Source organism: Apostichopus japonicus, chromosome 18 (genome assembly GCF_037975245.1).
Source record: "Apostichopus japonicus isolate 1M-3 chromosome 18, ASM3797524v1, whole genome shotgun sequence".
Lineage (NCBI taxonomy): Eukaryota > Metazoa > Echinodermata > Holothuroidea > Aspidochirotida > Stichopodidae > Apostichopus > Apostichopus japonicus.
Window position 1 is genome coordinate 15,929,982 of NC_092578.1, and position 24,063 is coordinate 15,954,044.

At 36.4% G+C, this 24,063-nt stretch overlaps 1 protein-coding gene and 1 long non-coding RNA gene across 5 annotated transcripts in view; one reads left to right on the top strand and one right to left on the bottom strand.

Moving 5' to 3' along the window:
• Positions 1 to 19,466, bottom strand: part of LOC139958729 (uncharacterized) — a 49,216-nt gene extending 29,750 nt beyond the window's left edge. Inside the window, exons 1-5 of one of the 3 annotated variants that reach the window (XR_011789849.1) lie at positions 19,318 to 19,466; positions 16,272 to 16,469; positions 14,520 to 14,753; positions 13,213 to 13,262; positions 12,751 to 12,800 (exon numbers count right to left, since the gene is read on the bottom strand). This is a non-coding gene — a long non-coding RNA (uncharacterized lncRNA). Of the gene's footprint in view, positions 1 to 8,699; positions 9,897 to 12,750; positions 12,801 to 13,212; positions 13,263 to 14,519; positions 14,865 to 16,271; positions 16,470 to 19,317 lie in introns of those variants that run through there. The other 2 variants (XR_011789850.1, XR_011789848.1) reach the window with 2 other exon arrangements.
• LOC139958728 (melatonin receptor type 1B-A-like) overlaps positions 1 to 24,063 on the top strand; it is a 53,133-nt gene that overhangs the window by 564 nt on the left and 28,506 nt on the right. Inside the window, exon 1 of one of the 2 annotated variants that reach the window (XM_071956026.1) lies at positions 20,215 to 20,786. The exons of the other annotated variant lie outside the window; for it this stretch is intronic. The gene's annotated coding sequence lies outside the window, so the exon portion shown is untranslated. Of the gene's footprint in view, positions 1 to 20,214; positions 20,787 to 24,063 lie in introns of those variants that run through there. 2 annotated transcript variants of the gene reach the window in all.

The following is a 24,063-nucleotide window of genomic DNA, read 5'->3' on the forward strand; positions in this document are numbered from 1 at the left end:
TTCAGACTGAAAAGTGTGCCCCCTCTTCTGTCAATGATTATCGTTGATCGCGTCACTCTAATTTAACTTTATCCTGCACAAATGAGCATAAATTGTACTCGTTTCTTTGTGGTAAAGATATTCACCGAACCCTCCCCTCCCCCTCCCCCCAAAAAGGCGGGAAAATCAAATAGCACGATGTGTTACATTCATGGTTAGGCTCTCTGTTAGGCTAGCCTGTTTATAAAGAAAACAACATATCAGCGATAATAGTTATAAATATTATGTATTCAAAAAAATATGAAAAAGTATGTTTTGAACTTAAAATAAGGTCATGCGGCACTATATAGTATATGTGCTCAGTTCATTTTTAGTTTCTATAAAAACAATGTCTAATTACTCGAATCTGAAACAATCGTTCTAGCCAAACTAAGTTATACGTCATGCTCTAATTTCTGTCAGTATTCATCTGTCATCCCTAAATCATTCATTTGTGTTTAATTTGAAGACAAGATATAACATTCATCAAGCCGGCTCTGCATGACTGATCGAAACTAGTCTGTCTAGGACAATTTACCATTTCGAAAGCTTGGTTGGGTAAAAAAATGGATTTAGAAAAGGTAATTGCATACAAACTGTGTCTATATATATATATATATATATATATATATATATATATATATATATATATATATATATATATATATATATATATATATATATATATATATATATATATTTGACGTGAGAGATGAGAGTTGCATTGCTTGTCTTCTGTTCTCTAAAGGATGACTTTCTAGACCAGGGGTTCCCTTACTGGGGTGCATTAACCTCCAGGGGGTGCGTGTTTCCATCACAGGGGGTTCGTGAAACGTTTCTGAAAGTCAAAACTAGAGTACTTTTTGTTGAACTAAAATCTGATATATCATATAATTTAGAAATGTACAAAGGTCGAACCTATCGACAAACTATTTTCGCGTTCCATATGCATATGTTGCCATAGTAGTACCGTACCATGCATGCATGTGATACTTGATCTTTTACGAAGCACTGTTATGCGTATTATAGTATAATAATGACTCAGATCGTGTCTCGAAAAGTTGGGGGTTCGTGGACAACTTTTACTTCCACAGGGTGTTCGTGGGGGGGGGGGGGGAGGAGTAAAGTTAGGGAAACCCTGTTCTAGACAGAATTTTAGTCTTGGTATTTGTTATTCAAAATAAATAGATAAATGGTATAGCAATGTTTGTATAGTAATTGATGATTTTTGATGCCAAAGGAATAGCTCCGGCTTTTCCAAACTTTTCAACCCACGGTGTGATTCTTTCCCAATTGACTGGCATATATATATATATATATATATATATATATATATATATATATATATATATATATATATATATATATATATATATGTATATGTATATGTATATATATATATATATATATATATATATATATATATATATATATATATATATATATATATATTAAAAAAGAAGAATTACATACTGATGTGTAGAATAAAAATTAAAATATTAAAATCAGTAATTAATCAAATTTGAATAGAAACTTGGACATGATCTAATATGAAATTGAAAGTCCTAATTATTTACATAAAGCATAGAAAAGAAACCCTTCAACGTAAATAACCAAACACGATCATTAAATTGATTAACTTCATAGCGATAAGTAAAGACATTATTTGTAAACAATGGAATGTAAAGTTACAAACTACATACTTTATGGGATTTTATAATATAAATCACCACTTTTCATTATTTGTATATAATTAATTAACACAATTAGCTAAAATTATATTTTGAAAAGGTTGGTTTTAAATATGCATATATGAGACGATTTTTGACCGTATCACTTGTCAAGTGTTTGTAATTCATAGTGAACCTATTTCATTACATTAATTAACAACATTTCTAAGCCTTGGTAATACTTTCATTATTAGGATGTGGTATCCAAGTATTGATTCTATCAACTATATGTACAAATAAGTTCGCAGAGCAACAATATTAAAGTTGTCATAACGTATTATTACCAAGATATGACGTCATCTATATAAGACTCCCCCCCCCCCAAAAAAAAATGATATCATGGTAAGAAGTAAAAACTTTTTTTTATACAAATACTATTCTCATGTAGTAATTTAGTTTAATATCCTTTAGAATACTTCATATCGTACCCCTCCCCTCCCCCTAACACACACACAACCATCCCAACCCCTACATACCCCTACACTTATCTGCTTATTGCAGATGGGGTGCATTACAACATCCAATCTTTTCCGCGCCATCATTTATAAACTAGGATTTAATCAAAACAAAGAATTACGAATTACAAGAGATGTGTAAACTCTTGCTAGATGAGTTACTCAATTCAGACGTTTTCTATATAGTATTTTTTTGGGGGGGTCTCTGGGGACTCTAACCCTGTAACGTATTCTTAGTATTTGGTGAGTGCATTTATCAGATAAGTAATATGTCTGTGATTATAAACTGCTTCGAGAAATGCTTGTTGAGGTTTCATAATGTGCAAGCAACATTGTGAACATAGTTGGTACATTTTCTAGTACATTTATGAACAGAAATGAAGACGTTTTAAACAATTTGTATCCAGAGATAAGTAAGGATCCGATTTTGTTTTGTGAGATGGCATATTATATCTTATTTGAATGCGTATATGGAGTACTAAGCAGCAAAGTACAACAAAAATAAGTACCATACAGTATAAAACATTTGAGTACATATTCGACCGCTATTGACCTCAACATTCAGAAAACATGTATTGATGAAGTCGATTTTTTTTTGGTAATTTTTTTTCAATGTTATAAATATTTGCAGAATATTTTTCACGATTCGTGTCATGAGTAAAACAGATTCACCAATCATACATGCCTATACAATTCGAAGACAAACAAAGTTGTAGACTAAGGATAACATATTTTGCTATAAATATTTACGTGATTCGTTCTTATCTACGGATTACTGCGACGGACCAATCACGTAACTCGATACACTCGTGTGATGTAAGAAGATATGCGAATGGACAATAAGATGCTTAACATGTCAAACGAAAACAAACCTCATAGTTTCAATAAAAAATGAGTATGTCGCTGAGGGATGTCAACCTCAATATTCTCATTTCTCTTTTTTTTTCATTCAGATGAGTTTTTTTTTTCCTTTTTTTTATCGTTTCATTCACATTTTGTTAGGTCTCGACAATGCGCGTGCCTTTGCACACTTAAAGGTGACATCTGATATTTGATGTGAAGGACGAAATATTACTAATTTCTTTGTCTTATACAGTCGATGCGTCATCAGACTTGTTCCTTAAAGGGATATGTAGGTTAATGTAGAAATATTGAACAGGCAGACCAAACGAAATAATGTAGACAGAGGGAGAGAGAGGGGGCTACATACTTGAAGCAAGGTTGTGGGAATTACCACACACAAAAAAAAAATCGTATTTAAATAAATTTTACCGATTAAGCAAATTTTAATAAGCAAATTTAAAAAGAATGAAATATTTAAGGATATTAATTTATGACAGACAAATTAGGACAGAAGAAGAAAACTTTGTAACAAAAAGGAGACCATTAGGAGGTGATCAACGATGGTCAGTAGTTTATTCCTTTTTTTCGGGGGGGGGGGGAGGTAAAGCCAATATAGGGGTGTGACCTGGGATGACGAAAGAGATCATGTGACGTCACATAAATATTTCAAAAATACCACGTGATGCATTTGAGGATGGCATTGTGTCAGGTGCTCATTTCGATGTCACGATTACGTAATCAATAATCAATATTCTATTGCAAAAATAAATATTCAGAACGAAACAGTAAGCAAAATGTTTCACCATCTATAAAAGCGATACTATGCCAAGGCAGTCTGACTGACAAAATGTCAGGCCCTTTTTGAAGGCCTCGTAACTCCCAAACAGAGCAAGGGTTTCCTTGGTTACTTGATATAGTCTGTTCATCACAAGGACCTCTCTACCTATCAACTAAAGATGATTGTTGGTTTATGATTTCTCCTCTCAATTTTTCTTTACATTTTCGGTTAGTTGATTATTCTTAAAGACCTTTACCAATACTTCATCGATCAGTGACTTGAATGGATTCGGTGTATGTTCAGGCTAATGGGATCGTAATCTATTTATAGACATGGGCAGCAATTTGACCAATATATCATATACAGATATTCATATATGCAATGATACTGACATGTTATACCGTCAGCAAAGGGGGACGATTGTTACAAACAGGTACATCTAATACCCGCCCAGGGGTCCCCTCGAGGGGTTCTGCGGCGAAATATGTTCTAATAATGTGTCACATTGTTACAGCAACAAGTGCAAAACACTATATTGCTCTCGTTAGTATATAATTATATATCGAGCATGTAAATATGTTTGTGTGAATAAAAATGATTTTGCTCTCATTTTTTCCATAATTTCTTTACCACATGCTTTACGACATGCTCACCCTACCAAAACGCGGAGGTTCACCTTTTTCAACAACAACAAAAAGAGAAAAGAATGAAAAAAAATGCATAGAATAAATTTTGTATATGCTTTCAAAGTTAATATGCAGGTCTAACCTATATAACTGTTCTTTCCATTATAAGTAATATAAAGTCTTCGTTCGTAATGCTCTAGTAACACAAATCATTTCGTATCGGACAAGCTGCTTCTTTAAAAGACGACCGACACTTCAGACTTCCTTACGGGTCGTTGTCCGTTCATCGGCATGTACGTTCCCGTCGTAACCGATGACGTTCATTAAAAGATTAATGAGTAACTAGGGTGAGTAATACAGTTGTGTGTGTGTGTGTTTTGATGTGATGTGGTATTATATAACATTAATAAATACAAAGATTTGTAACTCTAAGAGTGTTTAGTCGCAAAACTGGAAAAAACAGTTTTATTTATAGTTTTTTTTTTATAGAATTTTGTGATTAATACTTTAACATTATAAATATTCTATTAATTGAGAGAAGCTATTACAGAATTGAAGAAGTTATGTTGGTCGGGGTCGATCACAAGATGTATATATATATCTATATATAAATATATATTTCTGCTATATACGGAACACTCACGTTACTTTATTTCCCTAGAGCTACGTTCTATTTCTTGTTCAATTATGGGGAAGCTTTATCATTCCGGGTGCAAAAGGAAGGGGGGTAACTTCCCTTGGGAGGTGGAAGGTGTTACAAAAACTGACAACTTGGTAAGGATTATATGACTTTTGAGATGTACGCTTTTACGCTTAGTCACACAGTCAGACGTGAGGTGTATGGGGTTTTACGTACACCGTCAAGAAACTGAGACAAGGTGTACATTATGGAAGGAAGTGTAAATCTTGGTATTGATATCTGGCGACGAAATGGAGGAGAGGTACATTAGAGGGGGTAAAATCAGTAATACTGCGACAAAGCAGTATATTATGGAGTGGCTAAGAAGAGGGGGCGAAGGCCGAAGAATTAAATAGAGGCCAACCAGATTGTCTAACAGAGATGTGATGAATGATTCTCCATTATGGTCAGGGTTTTCAATGCCTTGTAACGTTTTTTTATAAATATTTATTTCCTCTTTATCTGAGGTACTTGAAGGAGTTTCAAACTATCAAAAGCTCAGTATAAATTTCACTATATAGTTTTTACTATAGACTGGATAAAGCGACTAACATGTTGTAGGTATATATACATAAATATGTATATACGTTTGGTTGGTTGGCGTCTATCTTGGTGCAGAATGCTCTATGACCGATGAAAAGAGCGAAGTATATAGGTGAGAATTAGTTGACAAATTATAAACAAAGTTATTTGTTGCAATAGTTATATTGTTCAAAATAACTGCATTTACTTGCAGTTATAATGGGGGAGATTGGGTTATATTTGTAAAATATACTTCTATAGGCCCTATAGGGCCTATATATAAAAGCGGGACACCATATGGTGTCCCGAGCGGTCACGTTTTACAGAGCTGGAACATTTGCTTCTCAAAAAATAACATTATGCATATTTGTTTGAATCGTTTTCTATGCATACCCCGCCCCATTAAATATTTTGCATAGTCTAAGAACTGTGAGTACAAGTACCGAGTACTTAGTTCCAGTAAAAACTCACGAATACGCGGAAGAACTAGTCCGACTATACTAGTTATATGTTCTATGAGTACGAGTACAACAACCAAGAAAAGATAAAATATACTTAAGTATTAGAGTACTGGCACAAGTGCGATCCTATCCTTATTCTTATTTGCCTGTCAGTAAAGGTAATACTATATTGTATATGATGTATTCACAAATGTTAAGTTTCTGCAATGCTCGTGTAGACCTGTGATAACTGTAACCCGCAAGTATTCGCTGCTCTCACGCACTTTGGAAATCATTTATCCTTCATTAGAGCAGAAATCCTGGGCAGTGTAAAGTTATGTTCCGTTCGTATTCTAACCATGACTCAAGAACACATGAGAGTAACATAGTGACAGAAAGATGCATTGGCGTCGCCAGTCATTCAGTGGCGTCACCAGACTTTTCAGTCTGGGGGGCACCAGCATTTGATGGGGGGGCACTTAGGTGGATACGGATCGCCGTCCTGGGGGAGGGGTCTAAGGGGGTGGCCCCCTCCCCCTTTGGAAAATTTTCGCATACGGAGGATGGGCTAGATGCAAAATGGTGCCACATTTGATGCTAACTTCGATCTGAAGATATCTCCAGAAATTGCTATTTTTGAGGTAATGATTTTAACAACGCGCAGAATTTTGCAGAGGATATGAACCACATGCTGTCGATATTATGCCTAACCCTATCAATAGAACCTACATTTGTTGAATTAATGTGTGCATGACCCCCGACTCCTTTCTTGTCCTTCTCGTTTTCTCCCATTATCCGAAAATACGAATTACTGTGCTTCTTTGTCCTTATGAAAAACCAACTCAGATGATGGGAGTTGAATATAACAAAATATATATATTTTTTTTACCAACCCAAATCTCAGATGGGGGGCACTCGGGGGGCACTAGGTTTTTCAGGGGGGCACGTGCCCCCCTGCCCCCCCCCCCTTGGCGACGCCACTGCAGTCATTTCAATCTTGGGGGCACAGAGGGGGGGCAGCACTTATAATTACTGCACAATGTTAATTTGTGAATGCCGTCCTGGGGGCGGGGTCTAATGGGAGGAGGTGTCCCCCTCCCCTTTGAGAAATGTTTCATTAATAAAGGGTCCTTAGATGCAATCTGGTGCTATATTTTGCAACTTGAAGTAACTTTATGTTCAAGAATTTTTCCAGCTTATTCTGTCCGATATTTATGCAGTTTAATTAATGCATATAAAGTTTTTGTTTGAGTGTTATGTTTAACACTACAAATCGCATCTGGGGGGACCCGGTGGCACGATTGTTTTGGGGGGCACGTCCCCTCCTCTCCCCCCCCCCCGACCACCCCTTGGCGACGCCACTGGAAATATGATCAACAATTGCAATAGGCGTTGTATGAATTTCAGTAGGGCCTATACTTGATACAGTGGTCAGATATATGTTCGGTTGAGCATGGAGGTAAAAACAGACCTCTATCTGTTTTTACCTCCATGGGTTGAGTCATTCTTATCGCGGTACTTTTCCGGACAGACTATATTAATTCAAATAATGTTTTTAAAAGAAAACATTTCATCACCTGGATGAAATATATTAGGGGCTCTACCAGTCATAGTCCATACCCAGACTACATTGATTAGTTGTGAGCCTTTAGCTTATTTAATTCGTTATGTGCTTAATCATATACCCTCACAACAGCTTAGGCCTCCCTTGTAGATATAGGCAGCATATACATATATAGGCTACTGAAGCCTATACACGTATGGCCTTGAACGCTCTATAACAGGACTTCGCCTATTGACGTGAATTAATTGTTATTGAATGTTTCCCTATACCTACATTCAATTTGCCTCGCGGGCAAGTTTCGGGCGATTCCATTATCATTTTTCTTCTTAGTGCAGATAAACCTGTTTGGGTGCAAAAGACTTTTGCCGGGAGCGATTTTATACGCATATTAATTTGATAACAATCGACTGGTGAATGAACGGACGTGTATGACAAAGGCATTGATGGATTATAGCCTAACGTATAAATTGTATAAGCTCCACTGCACCATACTACATCATGCTTGGATGACATCCGGGTATTCATAGATCTTATTCAAGCCAACGAACGCAGAGGAGGACAAAATATCAAGTTCTAAAAAAAAAATGCTTTTGATGGTTCTCGCCTCATTAAAGATTTACCTCTGTCGAGTTCTCAGTTCATCATCTCTAAATTTGTCTATCGTTTTAATTGTTAGATGCGGTCTGTTGCAGTTAATAGGTCGTTTAATATTCCCCTTTATTTATAGAGTCGTAAATCTGCTCAGCTCAGAATTATAAACGTTCTTTGGGGAGATTTATATTGAGTATTTTATGCTCGCCTGTCTGGATTTTTAAAAAAAAGAAGGATAGTTATTTGAAAATGGTCTGTATTAAACCTTCGCTTTTAATATTGTTTTCAGTGAGTCATTTTATTCCCTGTCCTGCCATTACACCCTACAAAGTTTAATCCCACCCCCACCCCGCCCCTACCTTCACCCAGAGACATAAGAATAGAACGAAAGACAATAGACGCAACCAAAACAGGCAGCATGTTCTTATATGTACGGTATCTATTTACGGGTTCAGTGCACAGTCATTATACATAGACATTGCAATTCTCTTTCGGTGGACGAGATATCATCATGTGTTTACTGCGATAGACTTAACGCCAAAATTAATATAAACTAATAAACAGCACGTGTTGCTATCCTGGCCTGACCAGAGTGTGTATGTGTGGGAGGGGGAAGGTGGGGTGCTTCAGTGGTAGGCTGTAGCATCTGGAGCCGTGGGGAAATCTGGGGCCCTGAGTATATGGGATAGGTAATAACGTCAACTGATACTTATGCTATACTGAAGGGAAATAAAGAATTGAAAAGGTAGTAGCTCGGTGACGTAATTGTCCTAACCTAGCCTCTCGACGACTATTTTGCGCCCCGCTGCCTGCCCCCTCCCTACCAGTGTCATGTGACGATCATTTACAGAAGGAGGTGTTATTCCATAATGAGAAACGGACTAGTAAGGTTGTTAAAAGGGTGAGGAATTCGCAAAGCAGACTCTGCACAATTTATTCTATAGAGTTATCCACATGCGTAGGCTACGTCATTTTTGCTTCCGTCGACTGGAGTGAAACGAGTGGTGTCCTGCATACAGACGGACTAAGTCAGACGATCGTGTAGTCTGCTTGGCTGTTTCCGATTTCTTTATATAATGCGCGCGTTAAGTTTGACGTAAGTAATAGGCAAAGTAATAACGTAAGTTGAGAAGTGACATTTCCCAACCAATGTCGCTTACGCTCACAATGGAGTAGACATGAAACAAAGACTCGAAACGTAATAACTGATGGAAAACCTCTCTCAAGAGATATAATAACATGGATAGGATGTCCATAACTCGCCCCACTTCACTTGAGCTACCGAAAATCAATTCGACGGTGCGATCAAAAAGCTACATTTCCTTGGCATACATACGCGGGAAATGTAGGCCTACTATACTTCTGCTGTTTGCATGCGCAGTAGTATCCAGTTAGAGGTGTGAAAACGGTCGCCTGCTTTCGCAGACTTATTAACATGCGTCTTTATGTAATACCATACATGAAAAATGAGACAGAAACATATTAGACAGACTCTATTAAAATAAGGATGCAAGAGTATCAGTATATGGGCGAGATGCAAACCCAACTGAATCACGCCCCATCTCTGCGGGTTGTAGGCTGCCTATTTTCAGGCCTGTATGATGATTCCGTTTCTTTTATCTGCTTGGCACATCTCCGCCAGATGGTACTCTATGCGTAAGGTTAATGAAACGTAAACGCTAAATAAAGCCTATACTCTCGGTTGAACAGTTCGTTGACGCAATACTCACCAGTGAATAATGATACAGACGAATTAGGCGAGTGACTAATTGGCGGTATATAGGACCGATGTCCTTCACTTGATTGTTTGCATGAATCATACTATAGGACCGATACAATGTGATGGCAGACCCGCAGCCTACTTCATCGACGGCCATGACAACTAGTAAGCACATTCATAACAAGCTGCCTGTTAGATATACCCGTATAATGTACAAACCGGATCTATATCCCTTTGTTGTCAAATTAAGACAAAATCGGCGACAAAACCGATATATTATACCACTCATGATCAGACCAACGTGTATACATGTAGTTTATAAATATATATGTATATATATATATAACCATACACTATATACGTTTGCTTAACTAATGTTATATCATGTCATCATTTTGACATTTCGTGTTAATTACATGCACTTAGGCTACAGACAATTAATATCGCTATCCTTTGTTAACATATGGTAACTTGAATAAGAAATCGGGCAATTGAGCTGGTGCCTGTATGCATGTTTAAACTGTATACGTGTAGATGTAGAAGCTCTTTTTGGCTGAACAGCAACATTCTTATTCTTTTTTTCTTTTCTTTTTTAGTAGTTCCGTTAATTTGGTAATTTGGTTCATTGGTATGTTTTGCAATATTTTCTTGACTCCCTGATTTGAATGACAATTCGTTGTCCTTTAAAGCATCCACCTCTGCCTCGTCCCCTCCCCCCCCCCCTCACCCCTTCCACAGTGCCACCCTCTCTCATAAAATCACCACATCATTAGATGGAATGGAAAACGGTTCAAGCAAGTTCAAGTTACATAGTTACAGCACGAATGGTATAATGTGTCATAGGCAGATCCTCAATGATTAGTACATCAACGAACTTGCATGGTTTGACCTTGAAGGCCACTGTGCAATTAACAATAACGTGTAGGCTATACTATATGGCAGTTTAACTATATATTACTATTCGCAACATCTTCTAAAGCAAAAAATATTGAAATCTTTCATTTTCTTTCTTAGAACGTTTTGGTAAGAAAACTTTTGTTTTGTGTACATATACTTGATGGCGCATTAAAACCCACCCCCTCCCCAGTATTCTGCAGTAACACATTGTAATGACTCACATTAACTGTACCCGTCCACCGCTCCCCCCCCCCCCCACCCGACCCCCTTCAGCGGCTCCGCCGCCCCTGCCAAATACAATCGTTAGTCGGTAGGACTTTTGGACTTGTCGATCAAATAATAATACGCTACTTTGTACAATGCTATAGGTATTTTAATCTGCCGATTTGGAGATTGAAAACTTTCTGAGCATCGTATATCTGAGCATATCCATTACAGATTTAGGTAATCCGTCTAACCAGTTGAAGGTTAAATCCACAACTTAAGCTTAACCTCTCAACGAAAATACTTTGAAATTTAGCTTGTTGTAATCTCTTGAAAAATTGCCAAAACTTTCACTATTCATCAAATAGCACCACTTTTTAGCGTACTACATGTTTTCTCATTATCATGCATAGACAACTGTAATACCCATATACAAAATGCCTCGGAAAAGAAAAGAAAAAAGAAGTGAGGAAAAATATGAAAACAAGATTCCTAATTTCACACAAATATTGTGGTGTTATTACTAAGAAAAGTAATGAGTTTTGCAGATATAAAGTATAATACCAGTGATTTCGATATACCTATTTCACACTTACATATTTTCTGGTTAACAAGTTGAACAGACCAAATGAAAGCCGACAGTGTTTATCCAATACCCCAGGCTTAGTTATACAATGCAACAGCCAAAGGCTTTTATTTTCAGTATTTTTTTCCTCTCAATTCCCCCCCCCCCCCCCCTCCTTCTTGCTATACATAGAAAAGGATAGGATATGTTTACCTTATTTTTGAGGCTATTCAAGTGAAATACCGCTTCACTTACACAATAACTTACCAAGAAGCCAAGTTTACAAAGCCAAAGGATTAAACTTAAAAGAAAAATTCACCGAATTTGTAGCTTATATACTAAAAACTTGCTGAATAGGCGCGAGGTGTGAACCTTGTATGGTGTCAAGATTCTGAACAGTTGAAAACTCACGTATAAAGGTAACTCAAATTCAACTGAAAATCGCAAAATATCAAACAAGTGAAGTAACTTTCAAAAGTAGTCTGGCAATGAACAATAATCAGAGAGTTTTTTTTTTCTGTGTTTCCGTAACCCTGTTTTATTTTTAGAAAATGGAAACCTAGTACAAATTGAATTGTTAGGAAAAACTTTTAACCCTCTCGGAATTTGCCTTTATATATTGTATACCAGAGCGGGCGATTGTTCGTGTGCGGGTAAGGGGTGGGTTGGCGAAGGGGGGGGGGGGTTGAGGGGCTCATTTCCCTAACCTGAAGCAATGGAAATTAAGAATGTTGTTACAGCCTTAACTTACAGAAAAGTACCAAGAAGAAGAAGGGGACGCACGGGGGGGGGGGGGGGGAGTGGCTTGTGAAAGTCCTCTTTGGCTTCTTTAGACCACTACTGCCCTCACATTAACTATATACCGGTTATGCGAAATAGTCACATGCGTAGCCAGGCTCTGTTTAAAGTATCGTGTATTTGTACTTTAGTTCGGAGGGAGGCTCAATGAACGTATATAGTTTATGGTTTCGGGAGATAAGCAAACAGTATTATTTTGAATCCTAACCATCTTTGTTCTACTTACTAATACTTTTAATTGGTAATAGTTGTGACGTCATACTTGGCAAAGTTGAAAATTACAAATCTAGTTTTTTTTTTATAATGCAAAAATGTCTTACCTGTCGGGAAACCTGGTTTGTGTCTTCTTTCGCCAAATAGATTCCTAGAACTGTTCATAAAACAAACAAACAAACGTAGAAGTTGTTGAAATGTTAAAGGGACATAGTGGAACGGGTATTGGTGGAATATATATGTATATATATGTATATATGTATGTATATATATATGCATATAAACATACATACATATATTATACCAATGATGATCAGACCAACGTGTTTACATGTAGTGTGGTTCGAATCCCGGTGGAGGCTGAGAGTTTTTTCACTTGATTTTCCAACTCATTACGATTTTCATTTATATATATATACATATATATGAATCTTGACAGTATTATTTTGAATCCTAACCATCTTTGTTCTACTTACTAATACTTTTAATTGGTAATAGTTGTGACGTCATACTTGGCAAAGTTGAAAATTACAAATCTAGTTTTTTTTTATAATGCAAAAATGTCTTGCCTGTCGGGAAACCTGGTTTGTGTCTTCTTTCGCCAAATAGATTCCTAGAACTGTTCATAAAACAAACAAACAAACGTAGAAGTTGTTGAAATGTTAAAGGGACATAGTGGAACGGGTATTGGTGGAATATATATGTATATATATGTATATATATATGTATATATGTATGTATATATATATGCATATAAACATACATACATATATTATACCAATCATGATCAGACCAACGTGTTTACATGTAGTGTGGTTCGAATCCCGGTGGAGGCTGAGAGTTTTTTCACTTGATTTTCCAACTCATTACGATTTTCATTTATATATATATATATATATATATATATATGAATCTTGACAGATCTAATTGATCTGTTGGAAATCACTTTTAACGAAAAAGGTCCTTTCTATATTCTACACCTCTATAGCTCTCAAAAAGCAACAATTTTCTATACTAAATTTGCTACTGCCTGCATAGTGCACGGTAGTTTCCTCGAATGTTAAGATAGAAATAATAACAAAAATATGGAAATAAATGTCTTTATATTTTGACCTGTCTAAGAATGTTAAAAAGTCAAAGAAGTCAAATAAACCCGCAAACACATTGCAAACAAAACAATCAATCAATGTTACCTTAAAATTTGTGAGACAGAATCTTTTCATTAATTATGATTGGATTAAACGTTACTTAATGGTTGGCTATAGGAACAGTTTAATGCTTTTTCATATCTTATCGTAGTTTTAATGGGTATAGCCTTTCTAATTATGTGTACATATTACAAGGTTTCCTTAAGTATGAAGCGAACGTTACTATCAAACGCAATACATGATATTTTGTGAATGCAAATGGCAACAGCAAAGCTGTATGACGTCATCATGGCAATTAAGCTGAAAATGTGTTTTTTTCCCTCTTTAATATCCAATATTTAAATCATATATCCACAGAGGAAAATAGAACATGTTTGATATTTATGAAATTGTTGAAGCTAAGCAAACATTCCAAATGTATCAGATTTCAAGGTTAAAACAACAAAAGGATTAGCATATAGGGAAATTAAGCTTGTGAAGAACCGCCTCCTGTATTGGTACATGTTTTAGCCAATCAAAAAAGGTACCGTAATGTTAATTCAATATTCAATAAACCATATATTGAGATGAGAATTTTCAACTCTATAACTGGGTGGAATATTCTTCTTATAAGTGTCATTTTTCTCTGACACCAGACTATCCCTTGGAACTAAAAATCATAAAGAAACCATTCAATTCTATTTGTTTTTAATTTCCACTTGGGGATTAAAAATAAAAAACCAACAAACCTTTTTTCAAACCTTCGTATCGACACCAGAAGGCGAATTGTCTTCCTCTTTTCTTCTGAAATTCTTCCCAATTTTTTTTCCCGGTGAATATTGTTCCATTAAAATGTCTGTCCCTTCATCTATCTCATCCTATAATATGACTCATCCCTGTGAAGAACATTGCAACGTCTCTTATTTCATCCTCCGAGGAAACTCCACGTTTTAGACTCATTAACTGCTTCTAAGAGACAAGCCCTTCAGGAAAAGTAGAAAGAAAAATGTTGACGAACGTGGGTCTAATTTTAAGTCTATTCTCTCAAGTTTTTCACGATGGGTCGGGTCGATCGAAGTCTATTAACATTTCTATCAGTGAATCACTCCCTCGCTAATTTTTTTTTTTTTTTAACTAAGCGACCTAGATCTCTCTCAAATGCCTAGATCCATTTTCAATTGGTTTTATAACGAAAGGAAAAGAAGAAAAAACAGTAAAAGTTAATTGAATAGAACAGTAATTCTTTTTTTTTAAACTTCGAATTAGTTTTCTTTCAATTTAATCAGCTTAACTTTCGTTATTGAATTTAGTTTTTGTTGGTGTTAAAATTAATTAGGTTGAAAATAGAAATTGCTCCATCACTTTCCGTACAAAGAAAAGTTCTGACTGAATGGTAAAGTTAATGGCCATGTATGACATTAAATTAATGACAGCTATATTGTTTTGAAATAATGTCGGCCATGCATGCGTGCTGTTATAACTATACAAAACTTGACATGTCATTTAAGTAAAAACACTGCCAAATTTTCACGCGAAACTAAAACTGAAACTTCCAATGATCCAAACATGATCACGCAGATCAGTTGTGTAGCAATGAGCAACCTGGCCTCGGTGCAGCAAAAAACAAAAAAAAATGGCCCTAAAGGAGTGTCCACATTCACCCTTGTCCAACAATGGTTTCGGTTGAATTCCCATTTCGGTGGGTATACGGGAGATAACTGATCTGAACGGAATATTTAAGACATACAAATATGAATAAAATCTTCTGGTTTTAAAACATTTCTGCAGACGATTGATGGTCATTTTTTTCTCGGTCCTTGCCAACGGTCCTTGTCAACTCCGCCCGATCCTTATTAGTCTTGTTATAAGACCCTAGTATGAACAGCCTAGGGTAACTTTCTTTTTCACAAAGCTAATTTTCCGTGTTTATTTGTTGTAATGCCCAGAGAACGCCCCGGCAACGCTTTCGATTGATACTATTTTTATCGGACAGATCCTCGGGCATGTAAAATACAGTGGGCAAGCTGCACATTCGTGATAAGTACAAACGAACTCTGAGGCATGTACAGTTTGCACGAGAGTGAAAGATCATTAAAACGACTTGGCCAAGACTAGATCCTTAAATGCAAATGATCCATTGCAATAAGTATAGTCTGAAGACCAAATCTTAGGAAATGTAATGGCATTCATGGATTTCTATGGTTTTTCATGTTTTCTGAATTCAAGCAAGACTCGGAGACTTGACGTGTCTGTTACTATGATTATTCAGCCTCAGATTTCAAGAAAATCATATTTCTAATTATTTGGAACGATCCTTTAAGTATAAATTTCCGAAAGAGGTCTACTTCTTAGTTTAGGTCTAATTGTAATCTGTAGCATGTAGTTTCTTGCTGGAATTGACAATAATTAATATTCTGCTTTCTTTTGTACTTTTTAAAATACTATAATTCTATACTGGTCAAAAAGATCTTTTTAATCTTAATTTATACAAGAGAACTCACAAATGATGATGACGTCAACTCTATATGTCATCTTGGCCAGAACAGTTTGTAAAGCATTATGAATATTCATATCTGCTGTCGTACAAATCTCGCAAAAGATATCATGTTGTTTCATAAAGCAGCTGACCGTATGATCCAAAATGCTAAACTTAATGGTCCAGCCACTTTGATTGATGGGTCTAGTCAAACGTCAACGTGCTGCCAAATGGAAAACAGAAATCATCACATTAAATTTGTGGGACACAAATTATTCTGCAAAGAACCAACCCATATACCGTTTGTTGGATTGAGGGGTATCCAATTATGTGTAGAATAGTACTAGCTTTGGTTCAAAATGAAGAAAAGATACAATTTTAGGCAAAACGAAGCTTTAATCGACACAGTTGACGGTCGATGTGTTTTTCACACCGGTGTGACAGTGTAGAATCCCCACCCCGAGTACTTTAACCCCCGGTGTATGTTTTGCGAAGTGCTTGCGTGTCCTATGACAGTTTTGACCGGTTATACAGTCCAATTATGTAGGAACTTTTGCGGCTATCGTTGTATTACGCTGTTTGGTGTTTTGTACGAATTATTTGTAAAATATACACGGTATGCCCTGTACACTGAGGCATACAGGAATATGTAATGCAACAGAGTTATTTTATCCGGTAGAATGTTTTGTACTAAACTATACTATCCCCCGGGTAATAATACTCATGGGAAGTTTTTTTACACTGTCACACCGGTCGTGTCAATTTTTCCGCCAGTGTGTGACAAATGCATGACATACAACAACGCTAGCATACCCAGATAAAGCCTGGGCAAGAAAATCAAACAACTTGATCCACTCTCAACAACCGTCCCCTGTATACATATCAAGCCTGTTGGAGAGGGTATAGCGTACCGTTGGCCTATACTACACTGATTCACATCATGATCCTTGTGGATTTACTTTGTGTATTTGACTAGAACAGATAGTACATACACGTGATTTTCGGTAAATGAACGACATGGGGGTAACATCTTTGAGACTCAGTTGCCAAGTGTACTTTCGTTCCTTCCGAATCATCGCTTATTTCGTCGGGCTACCATGACTTTATATTTTGTTTACATTCTGCTGGTACATCGGTCTATGTACGTAACGTACACACAGAACCGTATTACACAAACAATTTTAATTCACCTTGAGACGTTTTCGGGTTGACCCTCCCACAATCCACCATATTACCATATTCAAGATATATATAGGCCTATGTTGTCTGAATATATATAAATAAATAATATATATGATATATATATATATATATATATATATATATATATATATATATATATATATAATATATATATATATATATATATATATATATATATATATATATATATATATATATATATATAAATAAATAATATATATGATATCAGGCAGTAACAATCGACATGTTAGGCAAATCAAAAATGAAACATTACACACACATACAAACACACACACACACACACAAAGTAAACATCTTTCAGAAACAACCATGCAGTTAATATTAATCAAACGTCGAACGAGTTTATAACGCTAAAGCTAACGAAAAGATAATGAATAGGAAATGTTTAAGGGAGGAATCCCTCAAATTATCAAACTTTAATCCAAAAGCTTCAAGTTCTTCTGCAGACTTCCTATACGTTATTGTTAATGTAGCTTTAAACTATACAAGGATGTACCCGCACTGGGCGGCCCCGCCCAGTACTAAAAATTACGGCCCAGCACTGTCTTAAAAATCGTGAATCCCGCCCAGCACTATCTTCATCTAAAACCCCGACATTCCTAGCAATATATTCAACATAAATTGGGCCTAGCCTGTATGCCAAAATCATACATACTAATAATGCATCAGTTACGCATGCGAGAAACATTACTTACGGCTCTCAATCGGTCCCTTGTAAAATCTCTTTGAAACAAACTAATAACTTTTACCAAGTACGTAATATATTTCACACAAAAAAATTAAAAATGTAAATTGTTAGCAAAACTAGTACTTGTTTATGTGCTTAAACCAAAAAAATGCTTAAAATTTTTCAAAGGGGAGGGGGACACCCCTCCCCCTTAGACCCCTCCCCCAGGACGGCGATCAGTATACCCGGCACTCGGGAAATCCTGGGCACATCCCTGACTATACTTGTTTTCTCTTTCTTTGTCAGATTTTAATAACTGATTTATCATTGCTAGTAGTCATCGACCACTTGACCAATCGACTAATACCACTGGAAACATGTATTTGTAATTTAACTGGTATTTACCTTAGCTAAGATGTAGGTCATTCTATACGGAAAACAATTAGGTTTGCCTTTATTGGAACAGTGCAACACTCAAGCGTATTTATATATATATATATATATATATATATATATATATATATATATATATATATATATATATGTATGTGTGTGTGTGTGTGTGTATGTGTATGTGTGTGTGTGTGTTGCTATTATATATATTCCTGTCTTTCAGTCAGGCGACATGGTTGTGATTTTATTGCCTGTCTTGTTTTTTTCTTTTTAAAGGAAAGTTATCGGTTTAACTAAGCCCTTGACCACTGTTTTATAAGGCCTCTCTGATAATGTTACATTTCACTGGTATACCAGGTACTTGTAGGTCAGTATACACGTTAAACTGTTATCTCTATATCCTTGAGTTCTAACAAAACCAGCAAATAAGTCAACATATAATCAGTTATGTATACTTTATAATGCACATGACATGTGAGTTTAATTTTAGCCTTACTTACTGTTAATAATAATAATACTAATCAGTTATTTTTACGAGGCTTAAGCGGCCACAAATGTGGGAGAAACCCGCAAGGGTTTATGGAATACAACTGACACGTCGAGTGGCTTCCAATTCAACATTTCGACTCAAATTTGGAATCTTTTTCAATTTAGAAAGTCATTTGTTACTTTCCGTTCTTACTGTCACTTACCATTACTTACCCGTTGCTGTATCTTACATTTACTGACCGTTACGTAGGCCTATACTGTTTCTTACCGCTAGTTATTATTATTTACTGTTACTTACCGATTCTTGTTGTTACTTATCTTCCCTGACTGTTACTTCCCGTTTAATACTTGACTAGTGAAGCCTTCAACCAGGGCTTCACATGGCTTCACATTATCTTACGGTAAATATGGATCATCAACTAATAATATTAAAAACATTTTTGTGCGGTTTCGATTCCCCACATATTTTACCATTTAGTTCCACAACAAAGATCAACCTATACAAATGTGTTTGTATGTATGCGTGTGTTTGTATGTATGTGTGTTCGTTTGTGAGTTTGTCTAAAAGCGTCTTCAGACCACGATATTTGCCTTTATTGTCCCCAATTTGACCTCAAACCGGTTCCGCCCTTGAAAATTGATTACTAAACCAAGAAAATGAAAAACCCCAAAACGTGTTCATAATTCAACAGAATAGAATTTATTATTACACTTCCTCCGGTGAACTTGTTATCTCCGTGTATGATTCTATATTTAGCTTTACTTTCTTCGTAGAGTGTATTAATATGTTCGATTAACCCTCACTTGTTATTCCTTTGTTTTTAGTCTCAACCTTCCCCCCTCCCCTATTTCCACCAAGAGCGCATCCGCAAATGAACATTATCAATCACCCTATATTAAGCCTTAAATGTTATCGATTTTATATGCTTTGTATACGTAATCCCGTTCTGACATGTTTAATCCATGCAGCCTAGCCCTAACCCTATATATTGCTTGCCGCTCGGGCTTATTTCCATATACCAACACCGTCTTCTCAACTTTATAGCATTACCATGGTATCACGGAACTTTTACAATACGTTCAATCATAGAGCTGTCTAAATGGCAGCTCTCTGGACCAATCAGAGTACTTTCACGCTTCAATACTCTCAATATGCCCCGCCTACTTTCACTTCGTCAACCTGCACTGTGTGTAGTAGTAATAGTAAGTATGCCTAATTCATTCACCACAGTTGTCCAAATAGCATCACTGGTTTATCACTTTTTGGTAAATCATTTAGCATCACAGCTCGTCGTCTGATCTATACATATTCAACTGGATGGATTAACGGAATATTTGAAGTTTTTCATTTTTTTGGGGAAGTTTCAATCTAGTCCAGTTTTGTCGTTAATATAGCAGTAGTCTGATAGCTCAACCATTGGCGATATTTTTTTTTTCAAACTTTCGCAAATAATTTTTCTCATTGGAATATTTGTCACACTCTAATAAGCTATTGGAAAACGAATCCCTGAATAACAAAAGCTGTTGGAGAAATTTCATCCATGTCCAATCCCGGCTACCCCCGCAAAAGAGGTTATACATTTAATGATAAAACCACAACAGTAGCTGGATTTATAACTACCTAGTTTTCAAGCGAAGATGTCGGGTCTTTCACGGTTTTCTCTTCGGATCAGGAATTACTAAGCAGACGGTGTACGGGGTGGGACTACACCCCCACTTGGACATTGATTATCCTTACCATCTCAGCCGTTTCTTTCGCTAACTCTGGTAAGTTTTTGTATCACAGTTTGTAGCAAGTAGACCATAATACACAAAAAGGATACTTGATAATCCCCCACAGAAGCCCGATAGTGGTTCGTAACGCTTGGATTCGCCTACACACGTGGTGTTTGTGTGGTCTTTTCTGACAATCTTTAGCGTAGATTGTCCCTGGTTTATATGGTGGTATGCTTGGTTACGTTCGTAACAACAACAAAAAAGTAGTTACAATAAATACAAGCCCTATTGACTGAAAAAGTTCTTTTTCTTCTTCTTCTCCATTCACCTCTAGTGAGGTTAATAATTCCAGGTCTACAGTGACAAAATGGCATTTATAAGGCTACATTGATGCTCAAAAAAAAAAAAAAGTTAGGAGGGGAGAGTATACAAACCTCATTATTAACGTGCTCAAAATTGTTTCCCAACGTATTTTCAACTGGTGGATTTTAAACCGCCAAATTGTTCTCAAGTTTTGCATATCGTTAAATTTAGACCGCTATACATACGGTCTCGGGGAGTGAAAATGACTTGAAAAGTAGTTCGAAAACTGAAACTGAAACTGACAACTATATAGGTTTCGAGTTGGTACATCATGCGGTGACCGTAATTTGACTCTCTAGCATATTTGGGTACAATGCTTCTGGTCAGTAATAACCATATGATACCCCAACCCTGCTGATATGGTATCCCCGACTTACGAAACCCACTGATTACTATGTCAGGTATCATGTTTTCTTATATATGAACGAGAGCCAAAACACGACCCTCCCTTCCTCTCCCCTCCTTTCTTCCCCATTCCCGCCAACACAACCTACCCCTAATGCCCAGTAGGTGATGAACGTGACTTGATCCCTCTAGAACTAAGTTTGACTCGCCGAGTTGATTCGGTGCATCTCAGATTTATGTTCTTAACCTTACTGTTTTTCAAACAGGGCGTATATACTCATTCGAGACATTTCTGTCTCATTCGACTATTTTCATGTTCCATTTTGTCAGATTGCAACCCCCAATCCCTTCCTCCTTCCCATTCTCAGCTTTCCTGTAAAATAACCTAAACAATTATAACCTTTCAGGTAAGATTGTGATCGCGTTTCTGTTATCCGAACTTAAAAAAAATCCAGAAAATACGAAATCGAGACTGTCCATAATCGTTTTTCTTTTGTGGAGGGAGGGGGAGGTTGTTGTTGTTGTTGAGGAGGGTGGGGGTCCATGTTCTGGGGAGTTACGGTATTTATTCATCATCAGTGCATGTCAATCCAACTTGTTTAAAGTTAATTAATATTACGCCTAAGTATAATACAAACTAAACGAAAAAGGGGAAAAAATATGATTACCCATGCATACTCAAGCAATTCCCGAAGTTGAAACAAAGGTATCAACACCTTGCTCAGAGATAATCGAGAATTTTCACTGCCACCGTCCAAAAAAAAATTCCCCGTGTGCAATCCTTTACTTGTAAATACCAACACAGAAAGTTGACCAGCGGGGGATTATAAATCAATTATCAACAACTTTGACAAGAGTAAAGAACTTCGTTGAGCTAAAATCAAATTAGATATGATGACATACAAGAAACATTCCCGAATCAGGATCTTTAATCATGTAATTTTTTCCCGGTTTGACGTGAGCATCTGGTAGTGAATTGGGGTGGGGTTGGGTGGGGTGGGGTGGGTGGGTGGGTTTTGTGGGGTGGGGTGATATATATATATATATGTAGCTTATAAATTACAATTTGGGTCCAACAGACCTGTAATGCGAGTATAAACAGCATGAGTACAGATAGAATCTCTCTTGGGTACTCATAGTCAAGTGAGATTCGAGTACAAGGATCTCAGCTCGAGTAGGAGTAGGTAGCATTGTACTAATATCTGTCATGATATTGCCCCCCCCCGCCCTCCCCTCCCCAAGTGGCCCGAGTACGAGTACACGTCCACATGGATGAGTACCAATGTAGGAAACTAAGCTCGAAGTCGGGTATACTATAGTATACGGACTTATTACAAGTCTGGAGGCCACTTGTGATGTTTTACACGACATTCATCTATACATATATACATACACACGCAGTGTTACGATGTTCGATGCGTGTAAATATTCTAATTTAGACTTCCAATGTTCCCCTGGGATTTTGTTTAAAAATTCCCTCGAAATGAAAGGATCAATAGCTGTAAACTACGGTACTAGTAATATATATCGGTTTGTCGAATTCTCTAGAGCTTCTTTATGCATCGATTGAATCCTTTACGTTTGTATAGCAGCTAACACAAATTAAATTAAAGTTACATCTTTTAATTGCATCGGAAGCTTTTGTCCCGAGACCCTGACCCAGCTAAATGTCTTTTAAATCTGTCTTAACTCATAATAGCACAATGTAATTACTTTTCCGTTCAAGAGTATATATAGAGGGACATGAACACAGTGAAACTATACCGTAACTAATACCACACCATGGAAGTATATATATTGGGCACCCTGCCATGGTAGAATACTTCCATACTCATATAGGCCTATATACATCTCACAACTTATAAACAACAACTTACATACAAAATATTTCCATTTGCAATTTTCCTTTATTTTTCTTTTTTCCCTTCTTTTTTCTATCATCTCTAATACCAGAATTCCATGCCAACATATATTAACGATACCATATAGAGGCAAATTTCGTTAAGAAAAAACGGAGGAAAAATTAAACTTTTAAAACTTTCCAATATGATTTTTGTATATGTATTTACTACGAGTATATTTCGATGTGATAACTGACAGGGAGACGAATAGTGTTACCGTTTGGAGAAAAAATATATATTTTGCGTAATTTTCATAAGATTTTTTAGAAATTATACCACAATTTTAAACGAAACTCAGAAAGTTGCTTTAGCTCGCCACACACACACATTGCCACCCAAATCATCTCACTGTTTCAGTATGTAGCTTTCCGTATATTAACACGCAATACATGATTTTGCGTTGAGATTGGTTTTTTTTTTTTTTTTTTTTTTTGTATATAACAATATCAAAATTCCATAACGACGTAGCTCATAATGCCTGCTTAGTTAAGTATTAAAATGTCCATTTTAAAATAAAGAAATTCGATAAACAGAGGAAAAAAACCTTTAATTCTTCTCGCGGATTCGAACCCGTGCGCCCACCCCCCCCCACCCACCCCCACTCCACTATCTGTATGCGGCTATACTTAAAACTATACTTAGCTACGGATACTATATATTATGTCCAGTTGTTCGCATCAGTAAAGCGAGCTTGATATTTAGTATATATGCTTCGCCAT